Here is a 13484-nt window from a genome sequence, read left to right as displayed (position 1 = left end):
ACGTGAATGTTGCTAAAGTAATTATATTTCTAATATCTAGTAATTATGGCAATATCCACCTGTAAATTTTCCATAGGGCCTCTTTGTAATGTGCTGGTGGCCTTTTACCAGATCTCTTGACATTACATGAACACCAACAGAGTATGGATTATCTATTGGTTACCTCTGGCTTTCCCTGCATGATCATCCCACACCTTCTACAGGTCACATATCACTCTGATGATACACCACTTTTCCTAAGCAATTCTTCACTGGTAAAATATTTTAACCCACTTACACCTACCATGCTGTTCCCCATTGCTTTGTGGGTACTTGTCAACTTTAATTTTTCAAATCTTGTGGTATTTCCTGATTTGTAGCTATGAAGAACCACTGGAAGAATATTAGTGTTAAAAAAAATGGGTACTTATTTTATGAAGCAGCTTGAGATCATTAAAAAGCATTGTGTAATTTCCCAAAGGCACTTCAGCCCACTTTCATTCTCCAATTCTGAGTATAGTTTTGAGAATCATTCATTATACATCTAGTTTATCTGTCCAAGATATAGATACTGATGGATCTCCTTTGCGGGTTATTCATCCAACAACATAATATAGTCTAAATGATAAACATTCTTCATCCACTTGGTTTTTCCTCTGTGGTTAGTTAGGATAAATGCTTTTGTGTTATTTTAGGCCATATTTAGAATGTTGTGCATTGTTCTAAGGCTTGATGCAATCACCACAATGCTATGTGCAAACAGGAATATATGGAAGATGTTTCATCTTTAGAAAATATTCTATTTGAATTATACTCTGGACATCTTCCATGATAGTGGTAATGGCCTTAGGTGAGCAAAAGTTCTCTTGTTTTATGCCTTATTTTGTATTAAAATTCAGATGTTATCCAGCAAAATCATCTTGTTACATTGCAGGGAGTCATAATTTCATAGGCTTGGAAAACACCTTTTGGAAGTGACATTTTATTCTACCAATTAAATGTTCTTTTATGGTTTACAAACAAAACCCAAAACAGCATCTTATATTCTTTGTACATTTCATCAGCTGGGATATTGTAAAAATGAAATATGCTGTAGAATATTATCTGCAAAGACCTACCTATACTTTTCATGCGTTCATCAAATATGCCATCTGTTTCTGCAGATTATTTTTATAAAAATTGTGTAGAGGTCATCAGGGGTCAGTAGCTTTTGATATTTTCTATGTTTTCTTCAGTGTCATTTCTGTTTCTTGATAGAACACATCAGGAATATTAGCATGTAGTATGACTCCACTATCATTGATGGATAAGAATTTGTGATAGAAATCTTCATAGATCATTTCAATTATATGTTTTGTGCTTGTGTATGTCCATACGTATAGTCCTTATCTACATTGTATATGTATATTGTCCTTATATATGTATATATATACATGTATTGTCCTTTCATTTCCATCCTAAAATGCCTTAAAACAGACTTAATTTTCTCCCTGAGCTTTCTGTAAACTTGTTTTTTTACCTATTGCTACATAGCATAGAGTCTTCCACAAATTTGTTCTGTATTTTATGATGTTTATATTCTAATCCAGTGATGATTTTGGCTGCCATATCTCTTGATAAGAAAATGAAGTCTTTGCTGACTAAGGCAATTTCTAGACTCTTGGTCTCTTGGTGGCAATTGATTTAAGTTAGCTAAAGTTTAAGAAGTGGCGAAAGTTTATGTCAATATCTGTTTTAATCCATTTCCCATTTTTCAGCATCAACAGCTTAATTAAATGTAATAGATTCAGGTTGCCTCAATTGCACATCATATCTTATCATTTGTATTCTAATGTGCTATTGATTTTTATTTTTATTCTGATATATCAATAGTCTGAATTTATATAAAGAGCAAGTACAGACTTTCAACCTCTCTTATTTCAAAATCATGTTTTGTATGTGTATGTGTGTGTGTTGTGTGTGTTTTAACATGTCACACCATCCTTCCCTTTGCCTACCTTTGTGTTAAAAGTCACTCGGTATTAAACATTTTTAATTTGAAAGGTCACATAAAATTCTTTGTAAAATTTCTGTAAGTATTCTACAACAGATGTTGGCACATAAGGTGCAATTATCTTAGTGATGATATTTTTGCAAATGAGCATCATGAGCATGGCAATACATGATGAGTAGCTATGCCATGATGTGCCTTTGAGTGCACAGTGATTTCAATTCCAAACAATTATATCTTCCTCACCAGGGGAACCCGTGGAACATCTTTCCATCTAACAACTTCCTTTTGGTATTATTTATGGCAAGACTATCAATATTGATATAATTCAGTTTTTTTCAGTAATATATCTAGTCAGTGGACAGAGATCTCCCATTTACAATAGCAACAGCAGATACGTTAGTGTTTATAAACAATCTACAAACTTATTTTTAGTATCCTCTATTCTTTTTTTTTAACCAGTTTGTCACCTTCACTGAAGAAGCAGAATGGGGGCTATACAGGACTGAGGACCATTTTGTATTTGTTTCATGGGTTGCCATGGCCAAGGAAGTTAGCCAGCCTTCCTGGTCACCCTACTGCTGAGCCCCTTTTACTTTGCCAGACTGAGCCACAAAAAGCAGACCTGATGTGTCACCAGAACTCTTCTCAAATATGTTCCACCATGGTAAAATCTTTCATACATTTTTCTTTGTTGGCATAGGCTTTGAAAACCTACATCACCTGTCTGCCATATTCAGATCTTAGAAGAAGATTCCTGTAGAAGAATTATGTAGGAGGAAGAATGGTAATAGAGGTCCATGGTAAATGAAAACAGTATCTGGGGATATGAATAATGATAAATTTCAAGGAGGAATTTAAATATTAAATTCAAGGAGAATTTAAATAAATGGTGGCCAGTTGGAGGCGGAATAACATGTATGACACAAGAATAGAAAAGCAAGAATGCAAACTCCTTTGAAGGCAAAGAATTTCAATTTTTGTAAAATTGAAGGATGAGATTGAGGGTCATACTAGGTAGAATTGGATCCTGTGAAGAAAAAGAAGTATCAGGTGAATATATTATTAGAAAAGTTAGGTATGATAGCTCTCTGGAGAAAACTGAATGGGGATAGAAAGGAATATACTTTTTTCTCAGTGGTACATGGCACATACACAAATATTGACCATGTAACTAGGGCATAAAAACCTCACAATCCAGTGCAGAAAGGCAGAAATATTACATGCATCCTTTTCAGATCATGATGCAATAAAAATTATATGTAATAAAGGGCCATGGAAAGATAAACTAAAAAATAATTGGAAACTAAATAATCCTAAAAAATTATTGGGTCAAACAACAAATCATAAAAACAATAACTTCATTCAAGAGAATGACCATAATGAGACAACATACCAAAATATATGGGATGCAGCGAAAGCAGTTCTTAGGGGAAGTTTTGTATCTCTAAATGCTTATAGAAATAAAATAGAAAAAGAGATCAATGAATTGGGCATACAACTAAAAAAACTAGAAAAAGAACAAATTAAAAATCCTCAATTAAACACCAAATTAGAAATATTGAAAACCAAAGGAAAAATTAATAAAATTTAAATTAAGGAAACTATTGAACTAATAAATAAAACTAAGAGCTCGTTTTATGAAAAAACCACTAAAATAGATAAACCTGTGGTTAATTTAAAAAAAGAAAGAAGAAAACCAAAATACTAGTATCAAGGATGAAAAGGGTGAATCTACCACCAAGGAAGAGGAAATTAAAACAATAATTAGGAACTATTTTGCCCAACTGTATGCCAATAAATTTGACAATCTTAGTGAAATGGATACATATTTCCAAAAATATAAATTGCCCAGATTAACAGAAGAGGAAATAAAATAAATAACCCCATCTCAAAAAAAAAGAAATTAAACAAGCCATGGATGAACTCCCTAGGAAAAAGTTTCCAGGGCCAGATGGATTTGCAAGTGAATTCTATCAAACATTTAAAGAACAATTAATTCCAATACTATATAGACTATTTGGGAAAATAGGTGAAGAAGAAGTTTTACCAATTTTTTTTTAAGGCAATTGGGGTTAAGTGACTTGCCCAGGGTCACACAGCTAGTACGTGTCAAGTGTTTGGTCTGAGGCCAGATTTGAACTCAGGTCCTCCTGATTTCAGAGCCAGTGCTCTATTCACTGTGCCACCTAGCTGCCCCCAATTTTTTTTTTATGATACAAATATGGTGCTGATATCTAAACCAGGAAGAGTCAAAACAGAGAAAGAAAATTATAGACCAATTTCTCTAATGAATATAGATGCAAAAATTTTAAATAAAATATTAGCAAATAGATTACAGCAATTTATCACAAGAATAATACACTCTGACCACATAGGGTTTATACCAGGAATGCAGGACTGGTTCAATATTAGGAAAACTATAAGCATAATTGATCATATCAATACCAAAGCTAACAGAAACCACATGATCATCTCAATAGATGCAGAAAAAGCTTTTGACAAAATACAACACCCATTCCTATTAAAAACACTAGACAGCATAGGGATAAATGGAGTCTTCCTTAAAACAATAAATAGCATCTACCTAAATCCTTCAGCAAGCATCATATGTAATGGGGACAAGTTGGAAGCATTTCCAATAAAATCGGGGGTGAAACAAGGATTTCCATTATCCTCACTGTTGTTCAATATTGTACTAGAAATGTTAGTTTTAGCAATAAGAGAAGAAAAAGAAATTGAAGGTATTAGAATAGGCAAAGAAGAAGCAAAGCTATCACTCTTTGCAGATGACAGGATAATATACTTAGAGAAACCTAGAGAATCAAGTAAAAAACTACTTGAAATAATAAACAACTTTAGCAAAGTTACAGGCTATAAAAGAAACCCACATAAATCATTGGCATTTCTATACATTACCAGCAAAGCCCAACAGCAAGAGATAGAAAGAGAAATTCCATTTAAACTTGCTGTAGACATTATAAAATATTTAGGCGTCTACCTCCCAAAACAAACCCAGGAACTCTATGAACACAATTACAAAACACTTTTCACACAAATAAAGTCAGATCTAAATAATTGGGAAAACATCAGTTGCTCATGGGTAGGCCGAGCTAATATAATAAAAATGACAATTCTACCTAAGCTAATTTACTTCAGTGCCATACCAATCAAACTACCAAAAATTATTTTATAGAGTTAGAAAAAATAATAACAAGATTCATTTGGAAGAACGAAAGGTCCAGAATATCAAGGGAACTAATAAAAAGAAATGCAGGGGAAGGTGGCCTAGCCATTCTAGATCTTAAATTGTATTACAAAGTAGCAATCATCAAAACTGCTTGGCACTGGCTAAGAAATAGAATGGTGGATCAGTGGAATAGGTTAAATATGCAAGACACAGTAGTCAATGACTATAATAATCTATGATTTGATAAACCCAAAGACCCCAGCTTCTGGGATAAGAACCCACTCTTTGACAAAAACTACTGGGATAACTGGAAAAGAGTATGGCAGAAACTAGGCATAGATCAAAATCTCACACCATATACCAAAATAAAGTCAAAATAGGTTCATGATTTAGATATAAAGGCTGATACTGTAAGCATACTGGAAGAGCAAAAAATAATTTACCTGTCAGTTTATGGAGAGCAGAAGAATTCATGACCAAACAGGAGATAGAGAACATTACAAAAAGCAAAATGGATAACTTTGATTACATTAAAGTGAAAAGTTTTTGCACAAACAAAGCCAATGCAACCAAGATTAGAAGGAAGGTAGAAAATTGGGAAAGAATTTTTACAACCAGTCTCTCTGATAAGGGCCTCATTTCTAAAATATATAGAGAATTAAGTCAAATTTATAAGAATACAAGTCATTCCCCAGTTGATAAATGGTCAAAGGATATGAACAGGCAGTTCTCAGATAAAGAAATTAAAGCCATCTATAGTCATATGAAAAAAATGCTCTAAATCACTATTGATTAGAGAAATGCAAATCAAAACAACTCTGAGATACCACATCACACCTATCAGATTGGCCGAGATGATAAAACAAGAAAATTATAAGTGTTGGAGAAGATGTGGGAAAATTGAAACACTAATGCATTGCTGGTAGAGTTGTGAAATGATCTAACCATTTTGGAGAGCAATCTGGAACTATGCCCAAAAGGCTATAAAAAGTGCATACCCTTCGACCCAGCAATAGCACTTCTAGGGCTATATCCCAAAGGACCCACATGTACAAAAATATTTATAGCAGCTCTTTTTGTTGTGGCCAAGAATTGGAAATTGAGAGGATGCCCATCAATTGGGGAATGGCTGAACAAGTTGTGGTATATGAATGCAGTGGAATACTATTGTGCTATAAGAAATGATGAACAACAGGCTGACTTCAGAAAAACCTGGAAAGACTTGTATGATCTGATGCTGAGTGAAGTAAGCAGAGCCAGGAGAATGTTGTACACAATAACAGCCACGTTGTGTGATGAATAATATTGATAAACTTAATCCTTCCCAGCAATACAAGGATCTACGACATCTCCAAAGGCCTTGTGATGGAAAATGCTATCCACATCCAAAGAAAGAACTATGGAGTTTGAATGCAGATCGAAGCATACTGTTTGCTATTTTTTTTTCTGTTGACTTTTGTTTCAGCTTTCTGGTGGTTCCTCCTATTGGTTCTAATTCTTACTTACAACATCACTAATGTGAAAATATATTTAATGGGAGTGTATATGTATAGCCTATATCAGATTGTGTGCCGTCTTGGGGAGGGTGGTGGGGAGAGAGGGGGAGAAAAAATTTTAAACTCAAAAGCATATGGAAGTGATTGTTGATAAATCAAAATAAATTAATTAAAAAAAAGAAAAAGAAGTATCCCATGCTTCCCAAAACCCTTACTAATATCTAAAGGTAGCACCAGGGAAGAATGTCGGGTGTCTGGTGAATTCTTGATGAGAGGTCCTGAGATTACCTGTTAGGAAAAATTGGGAGGAATGCTGCTTTCCCAGGATATGGATCCGGGATGTTACAGAGGCTCTCCAAGGCTTGTTGAACCTGGTGAGCACCAGGCACTTCTGGAGATTTGTACCGGGCCAAAGGTTACCAAAAGAAAGTTTGAACTTGAAAACTCTTGGGATTGTAAAATCCTAGGCTGAAAATAAGAAATGAGCGACACAAGTGGTATTTCATTACTACTACCAAAAATAAAGTGTATGTTATAATAAAGAAAAAGAAATGATTTGGGAAAATGAATAGCCACTTAAAAAGACTGTGTTGGAGTATAAAAATTAGGTTTCTGAATCAGGACCTAAAATATAAGAATGACAGGCTCTTGGCCATAGATGGAGTACATTAAGTAAAGACTAAGGAGACTTGCAGATTTGATTAAAGGAACTTTAAACTGAAAACTGTATGGACAAAGATCATATTTTCTGCATATAGATGCTATAGCCAATACCACAGTAAATGGCTGATGTGACTTAGGAAGAATAACAGTGAATGTGTCTATGAATTCCCAGGAGATAATATTTGGGAAGAGAACTATTATTCTTTGATTCCAGTATTTACTCAAGAATTTACATATGTGTAGGTAGAATAATAGTGGACTAGAGATCATAATACAAGAAAATGAATACAATTTCATTGGTGTGGGATGAGGTGGGAGGTGATTCAAGACCTGGGGCCACCTTAGGTGGAAGGGGCTTTATAAATATAGCCCGTAGATGCTGTTATAGTACACAACTCTCTGTTTCCTCCTCATTCCTGTCTATCCTAACCAGAAAAATGTGGTATTGAAAAATGTCACACAACATTAGCCTCTATCTCTCAGTAAGCCATTGGGCATTGGGTTCTAGCTCACCTATTTTGTGAAATATAAAGAAAAACCTCTTTAGAGCTATCCTTCCATTCAGCATACTCAGCAAAACACTAGAGAATTGTCTCTAAATTAATTAAGCTTAATTTAAAAAAAAAACAAAAAACAAACACCGTTGCACAATGAAAGATCTGTGTAAAGGGAAAATAGAAAGATCTAGGGGGAAAAATCTTTGGGCAGCTGAAGAGGAGGAAAAAGAGAGGACATCTCCAGCTACTTCACAGCTGAGGAAAAAATATGTACTAGTAACTCCTGCTCCATTCTGATTGCCAGTGCTCCATCTACCTACCTAGCATCTGGCCTCCTAGAACAGCCTCTGCTCTGCGCATCTTTAAGGTCTTCCAAACTTTGTACATCAACAATATATTATACTCCCATCTCAAATTCCACGTGACTGGGATCTCCACAGCCTCTCCCCCAGAGAGCTATGTCATTAGTCCATGGAAGCTTACAGGAAGGACTACACACATTAAAAAAGATGTCCTTATTTAAGGAACTCTGTGAATTAGAGGGGGAATTAGAGTAGAGATCACTTGGATGAAAATGGATCATTAGAAAGAGAAAAATAAGAATTAGTGTGCTAAGAGTACATTATAGACCAGCTTGCCAGAATGAAAAATGGATTGTGGGTTCCAGAGGCAGATCACGAAGTTGGTATGGAAGCAAGATACAGCACAGGTGGAGACTTCCGAAGAAGCTCTCTTTTGGCTAAAAACAGCTGCTGAGATATTCTTAGCCATGATAATTTCATCCTTCAGAAGGCAAAGTTGGTGCAAGAGGGGAATTTCTACTCTGCATCTGATTTTGATCAATAAGGAAGAATTCAATGTAGATGTAGACATGATAGGAACTTCCCAAGGCCACATCACATGTTCAACTTCCTGGAAGATAAAAAAAAGGAAGTCTATGAATACCCTAACCGGGGGGGGGAACCTGTGGCCTCAAGGCCACATATGGCTCTCTAGATCCTCAAATGTGGCCCTTTGACTGAATACAAGTCCAAAGTTCCCTACTCGTTCCTAGACTACAGAATGAAGTTTTATATTCAATAAATAGTATGCTCAGTGGAACCTTATATTCTCTATACCCTTTAGCTCAGGATGGGCAGATTTCCAAGAATTTTAGAGAATATAATATAGGAATATAAAAGAACACATGGCCTAAATTTTTTCAGCAAAGATTAACTCAAGAGGAATAGGACATCTAAGAATACAGTTGTTATGTACAAATTATTCTGAATATAGAAAAATATAGAAAATTTTAAAGAAGGTCGTGTAGCTACACAAAATTTAGTGAGCAGGTCATCTTTTTTAAATGATGAAGGCCGAGGCAGATGACTAAGGTCTGATAGAATGGAATAGTCTAACCCAATAAGCTCAGCAGGAAAACTAAAGTCTAGAACAAAGTGACAGTAAAAAGAGAATTTTTAGATATATTGGGGGTAAGAGGAAGATTTGAAAATGGTGATAATGGATTATAAAGATATGTGGGAACCAGAAAGACTAGATGGCATTTCTACTGGTCTAGTGCCCCAAGCCTGGCTGTATATTTTTGTGTTCACTTCTGAACACAGAGTGCAGGAAAGATAGGCACAGTGGGATGGAGTGTACAACTAAGGAACTAGTTGGAAGAACTAGAAGTATTTGGCCTAGGGAAGCAAAAGCTTTGTTAGAGGTATGATTTTTATCTGCAAACATAGAAAGAATTGTTGGGAAAATTAAGGTTAGACCTTTTTTTTTTTTTTTAGCTTGTCCCCAGAACTAGTGGCAGGGATTAAAAGTTTCAGAGAAGTGAATTTTAGGTCAATATTTTTTTGAAGTTCCTAATACTCAGAGCTATTCAAAGGTTGAATGAGCCACCTGAGGAAGTTTGTCGTTGAATCATTTTTCAGTCAGATACAACTCTCCATGATCCCATTTGGGGTTTTCTTGGCAAAGATATCGGAGTGGTTTACCATTTTCTTCTCCAGCTCATTTTACAGATGAGGAAACTGAGGCCAATAGACTTTCCCAGGTTTAGACAGCTAGTAAGTGTTTGAAGCCAGAGTGGAACTCATGAAGATAGAGTTTTACTGACTTCAGGCCCTGTACTCTAGCCATTGCGCCAACCTAGCTGGCCCATTAAGAAGTAGTAAGTTCTTTATTACTGGAGATCTCCAGATAGAGATTAGATGACCTTCATATATTGTAGACAAGGTTTACATTTTCAGGTATAGGTTAGGCTAGATGACACCTGAAGTCACTTTCAGTGACTGTAATTTTATATATCTGAATTTTGAGTCATTATTGAATCACAAATCCAGTGTGTTCATTGGTTGCTAGAGTGCTGTGATAAAGACCAACAGATTTAGAGCTGGAGGGATGTTAGGGTGACTGAGTCCAAAGTCTGAATTTTACAGATGATGTAATGGGGGTCCACACAGGTGATGAAGTGTCATATCTAGTAAGTGCGAGGTAGAATTAGAACCCTATTCTTCTCAATTCCAAGTTCACTAAAAGAAAGGATAGAATGAAAATAAAGAAAATAGTTCCTTAATTTTTTTGACTGAGAAAAAAATAATTCTTGACAGTCTAAAACACTAAAGACCTAAATTAGGGTCTTTAACTCAATATGTATCTTCTATGTAGGTTTTGTGGAAACGTCTAATATGATAGAAACTTAAGGTTTTCTTTTGCTCCAGTGCATCAATAGTAGCATTAAAGAAAATGGGTTTTTAGAAAGCTTCAGTTTTTACTGTAAAGGGGTGAGCTGGGGAGAGAGATCCAGTTAGGCCTTAAAAAATGTTTGTAGATTGATTGCTTAACTATTAGTTTTTTTACTATAAAGTTTGAAAACAACATTTTTTAAATCACCAAACACATGAAATCTGAAAAGGAAACACTGGTCAATGTGTGTATTACTTTCAAATTAATGATGTGATGATGATGATGATGATGATGATGATGATGATGATGATGATAACAGCTAACATTTAGATGGCATTTTAAGGTTTGCAAAGCACTTTACAAATATTACCCCATTTGATCCTCACAATAACTCTCTAAATTAGGTGTTCTTATTAGCCACATATTGTAAATGACAACATTCAGGCTAAAAAGAATTAAGCTATTAAGAGCTACTTAAGAGTCTGAAAAGGAATTTGAATTCAGATCTTCCTGCCTCCAGTGAATCATAGTTCTAACCACTGTACCATCTAGTTGTCATCAAATTAAGCCATGAAATCAACATGATCTCTTCCTTTTAGTTAAGGGGTAGTTGTGAAGGGCAGCTAAGTGGCACAGTGGTTAGAGTTCCAGGCCTCATCTTCCTGAGTTCAAATTTGCCCTCAGACACTTACTAGCTGTGACCCTGGGCAAGTCACTTAACTCTATTAACTCAGTTTCCTCTTCTGTAAAATGAGCTGTGAAAGGAAATGGCAAATCACTCCAGTATCTTTGCCAAGAAAACCCCAAATGGGGTCATGAAAAGTCAGACATGACTGTAATGACTGAAAAACAATAGTTGTGAAGTTGGTTTTTTTCTCTACTATATAGTTTCCCAAAAAGCTTAGTTTAGCTTTTCAAAAAGAAACACTAAACTCCTTCATTTTCTACAGTGAGCCTCAGTTAGAGTTGTCCTTTATCATTAATTTATTGACTTCCACTGGCTCTGAACACTCAACACATCACTTCTGCCTCAGAAGTTAGTTCATAGACTAGTTTGTAACTTCAGAGTATAAAGTACATAGAGAGTTAAAGGAAGGTAACTTAAGTGGGAAGACTCAGGTGACTGGGCAAAGAGGATTAGGGAGTGCAGTGGAGAGGGTGTGGGTATAGGACCTGGATTCAGGATGACTGGAGTTCAAATGTGCCTCAGACACTTGAGTAGTTTTGTGACCATGGGCAAGTCACTTAACCATTGTCTACCTTAGTTTCTTGAATTGTAAAATGGAAACAGTAATAGTACCTCCCTTCCAGGATTATTATGAGACTGAAATGAGATGTTTGTTAAATGCTTTGCAAACCTTAAAGGTGCTATATAAATACTAGTTGTTGTTGTTTTTAATCTGAATACTGAAAGAAGCCAGGAATATCTAGAAGCAGAAGTGAAGATAGAGAGTATTTCAGAGATAGGGACAACCTGTACAAAGCCGTGGAGATAGAAGATGGAATGTCCTATTTGAAGAACAGTATGGATGGAGACATAGTTATATACAATCTAGTTAGATTGTGGAGAATGTGACATAAAGACTGGAAAAGTAGGAAGAGGCCAGGTAGTAAAGAAGCTTAAATAATTGAGGATCTTATATTTGATCCTGGAGGTAAAAGGGAGCCACTGGAATTTATGGAGCAGGGGGAGGTGACGCAGTCAGACTTACCCTTTAGGAAATTGATGTTGGCACCTGTTCAGAGGATAGACTGAAGAGGAGAGAGACATGAGGTAAGGAGGCCAATTAACGCTACTGCAGTAACCCACTTGGGTGGTGAAGGAAGAAAGCCTCAGTAAGAGTGGTGCCAGTGTGAGTAGAAGGGATATAGAAAAGAGATGTTGTGAGGGTAGAAACAACAAGATTTGGTGATTGATTAGATTTGTGGGAAGACTTGAGAATGATCCTGAGGTTCTGAATCTATATGACTGGGAGGATGTTGATATACTCAACTGTAATAGGGAAGTCAGGAAGAGTGGAGGGTTTTGGGGAAAAGAAAATGAATTCTCTTTGGGCAAGGTTGATTTTGAGATGCTTCCAGAACACCCAAATGAAATTGCCCAAGAGGTATTTTGAGATATGAGATTGGAGCTCACAAGAGAAAGTGAGATAGGATTTGAACTTTCTGACTCCTAGTCAAATGCTCTATCCATTATACCCATCAGTCCTTGGATAATCTGAATATTTCCACATATTCTTCCATACATGAGTATTTCAAATTATCTTGCTAGGACTTATATTAACTGATTATTTGGGTTTACAGGATGATAGAAAGAATCCCTACTTCATAGAGCAGCTTGAGTCTTTTGATTCCAAATTCAGTGTTCTCTAGCTCCTATAGGATGTCACATCTGTATTCACATTCATCAACAATTAGGTGGATGGTGACTATCTTCATGATGGTCCCTTACATTTGAATAGAATTTTACATATTTCAAAGTACTTTGCCCCTGTATTTCTTTTCTTTCTCTAATGGTTTATTTAATGGATGACAGCTTTTTTCCTTGGGGCTGTTAATTTTTGAAAATGGTGTTGTTTTTGCCTAATAAAATGTATGGTGGTATTTATTTACTCTGAGTTTTATTTTAGACACCCTTTAGATGAATTATGAGCTCCTAATGAGGACAGTTAAGTGAACAAAACGTTGTTTGACAAGAAGTGTGAACATACTCCAATAGTTTAGTGGTTCTTGATAGATGATAGCATTTTTAAAAAAAAGCAATATTCATTGATTGAATGTTTTGAAAACTACAAAAAACCAATATTCTTAGTTATGTCTTCTAGACTGCCAATTTAAAATTGTTTTTAAAAAGGTGCTGTTGAGGCATTTACATCGAAAGGAGACAAGAAGATGCCAGATTATAACTGACACTTCATCCTCCACTTTGCAGAGAATATTTCACATACTCTGTGCTGCCTCAGCATTTGTGAGTTCACTTCATAAATTGAAAG

The sequence above is a fragment of the Vombatus ursinus genome, unplaced genomic scaffold (assembly GCF_900497805.2).
Source record: "Vombatus ursinus unplaced genomic scaffold, bare-nosed wombat genome assembly UNPS02015255.1, whole genome shotgun sequence".
NCBI classification, from domain to species: domain Eukaryota; kingdom Metazoa; phylum Chordata; class Mammalia; order Diprotodontia; family Vombatidae; genus Vombatus; species Vombatus ursinus.
This window is presented reverse-complemented; position numbering follows the sequence as displayed.